At 35.8% G+C, this 3,143-nt stretch overlaps 1 pseudogene; it reads left to right on the forward strand.

The window, feature by feature from the left end:
• Nucleotides 1–380: 380 nt before the first annotated feature.
• On the forward strand, nucleotides 381–2,695 carry LOC142636957 (epoxide hydrolase 3-like; annotated as a pseudogene).
• Nucleotides 2,696–3,143: the final 448 nt, after the last annotated feature.

The following is a 3,143-nucleotide window of genomic DNA, read 5'->3' on the forward strand; positions in this document are numbered from 1 at the left end:
GATGCTGGAATCGCACAATGTGAGGATAAAATCATCAAATGTGAGAAAAAAAATAAGGGAACCACTACATGTGACAAAGCAACTGACACGTGATGTTAGAACTGCACAATATGAGGATGAAACCGTAAAATGTGAGAAAAAAAGTAAGGAAACCACCAACTGTGAGAAAAGAACTGTCACTTATGATGTTGGAACTGTCACCTATTAGCGGGCATTATACCCCTTTTTTTTTGGGGTACGGTGGAATTGCTCATATATATATATATATATATATATATATATATATATATATATATTATTAGAGTTTTTTATTTTTTATTTTATAAAGGGAGTAATTAGTTTACTTTATTTTTATTTTTATATTTTTAGGAGCAATTAGTTTAGACTTGAGAGTCCTACCAACTCAACTGATTCCGTACCTAATCATTTTCCGGATCTAAGAAGATGGACCAAATCCAGCACAAGTTCATAGACGTAGCACGAGGACTGAAGCTCCACTTAGCCGAGATCGGATGTGGTCATAATCCAATCCATTATGTTTACACAGTCTTCACTTTCTTTTCTGTAAACGTTAGATTGGTTTGATTCTTTTTTCTTTTTCAGGTCCTCATGTGGTCGTGTTTCTGCACGGGTTTCCCGAGATATGGTACACGTGCGGCACCAGATGATGGCTGTAGCAAATGCCGGTTTCCGAGCGATCGCACCTGATTACAGAGGGTACGGACTCTCTGACCCACCGCCAGAACCAGCAAAGGCTTCATTGACTGATTTTCTAACTGACCTGCTTGGAATTCTTAATGCCCTCCAACTTCCCAAGGTATTGTTTTGTTATCGACAACAATATACACAGGGTGTTAGTTGTGTTGTTTAAATATCAGTTATTTAAACAACATAATGCTTAGAGTTAAAGTCTATAAGAGATTTTTAGTAATATTGTTTGTATTTTTTAAAAATTTGTGTGGGTAAAAAAATATGTGAAAATATATAAAAATATAGATATTTTTTGCATTACTTTTTCACCTACGCGTATTTTTATAATACTTAAATAACAACGTTGTTAGAATAACATTACCAAACAGATCCCTAGACTTATAAGAAAATACTTATATAACAATTAATGTTGAGAAATTTGAATTTGAATTTGTAGCGTTTGTCAATACGTACGGCATAATTATGAAATTGTGAAGAGTGCGGCATGATTTTTTTATTTTTTATTTTTTATTCTTTCCTTTGGCATGTTTATTAATTAAGGACTATGATGGAGCATACGTTGTTTTATAATTTGTCAAGACCCCCCAACCTCCCCCCCTATTCTAATATAATGAGCAAAAGAAGAACGATTTGTCTTGCATTTTAAGTAGCTCGCTCACACACATTCTAATTTAATATGCGCAGGTTTTTCTTATTGCAAAGGATTTTGGAGCTCGGCCTGCCTACTTATTTGCCAATTTACACCCAGAGAGGGTCTTGGGAGTTGTAACAATGGGGGTGCCATATTTGCCCCCAGGCCCCACTACATTCCATAAGTACCTGCCTGAAGGCTTCTACATTTCAAGATGGCGGGTATAGATATAGTTTCTCCCTTAAGGTTCTGATACAATGCAATAATGCTATCCGCTTGCAACTTTATGTTTATGAACTCTTTCCAGGAGCCTGGACGAGCAGAAGCTGATTTTGGGCGCTTCGATGCTAAAACGGTTGTAAGGAACATTTACATCCTCTTTTCCAAAAGTGAAATACCAATAGCTGCAGAAAACCAGGAGATCATGGATTTGGTTGATCCATCTACTTCTCTTCCCCCTTGGTTCACGGAGGACGATCTCGCAGCATATGGAGCTTTGTATGAAAAATCTGGATTCCTAACTGCATTACAAGTTCCATATAGGTAATGAATTGATCCCAATTGTACACTAGTGACCAAGAAGTATTACTCTAAACCATGGCACCTTCCTAAACTATAAGTCTATACGAGACTTTTGCTCCTACACTATTGCTTTGTTTACTTGTACAATCATTCACACTGTATCCAATGAGTGTGCCAGTGCCACTAATTGGTGTTAGAAATGCATCATTTTCCTCAAGCAAGGTAATTTATGGTTGTTCATCTGTTTCACTTCCAAAGTGGATTAATGGCTGTACATTTTTTTTTTTTGGGAGTGTAAACCACTGTAATTGGAAAAGTTGTTAATGGACTGGATTTGCTAATGATTTTTGTTGATATTATGCATTCTAGGTCATTTGGTGAGGACATCAACATGACAGATCCAAAAGTTAAACTTCCAGCACTTCTGATTATGGGTGGTAAGGATTATGTCCTCAAATTTCCGGGCATGGAGGACTACCTTAATAGTGGAAAGGTGAAAGAGTTCGTCCCAAATTTGGAGATCACTCTTTTGCCTGAAGGAACACATTTTGTTCATGAGCAGTCACCTGATGAAGTGAATCAGCTAATCCTCTCATTCCTTGGCAAGCATGCTTGATCGAAGACACTTTAATTACAGTTAGTTGTCATGAAGTTTGTCTAAACTTGGCCGAGGTGTGAAATATTAAACACATGTATTGTATTGATATCAGAGTAATTTCAATAATCAAGCGTTTGATGTCTTTATAGACAGATTAAAACTGTATGTTTCGTCAGTGTTGCATGCGTTTATGTTTTAAATGCTATGAAATAGTGTACACATCCTCTGTTGCTTGAGCTCTTGTTGAAATCTATGGTAAAGAAAAATGGTTAGTAAAGTAAGGTCTCTATTTTCTTTGCTTCTGGATTTATTGTCCTTACAGTATTTTTTTTTTTTTTCATTACTCTCTTTTGGATCATTGTTTTCAATGTGCAAACTCCTAAAACTAAAGATTCTAGGTGGAAAAAATGACTCAAAAATCACATTTTTTCAACTTCAAACTCGTCACTCCTAGATTTGGTAGCAAGCCTTGCAAGGGTCTTACCAAAAAGTTTAATGCAGGCGATACTGCTGCTGTAATAACAACGACTCATTGACAAAATGGCAATTTTTCTTTTTGTTCCTTACTCTCTTTTGGATCGTTATTTTCAACTTTCGTACTCCTAAAACTAAAAGATTCTAAAATGACTCAAAAAAAAAAAAAAAATTCACATTTTCAACTTCAAATTTGTCACTCACAGA

This window comes from Castanea sativa, chromosome 5 (assembly GCF_040712315.1).
Source record: "Castanea sativa cultivar Marrone di Chiusa Pesio chromosome 5, ASM4071231v1".
NCBI classification, from domain to species: domain Eukaryota; kingdom Viridiplantae; phylum Streptophyta; class Magnoliopsida; order Fagales; family Fagaceae; genus Castanea; species Castanea sativa.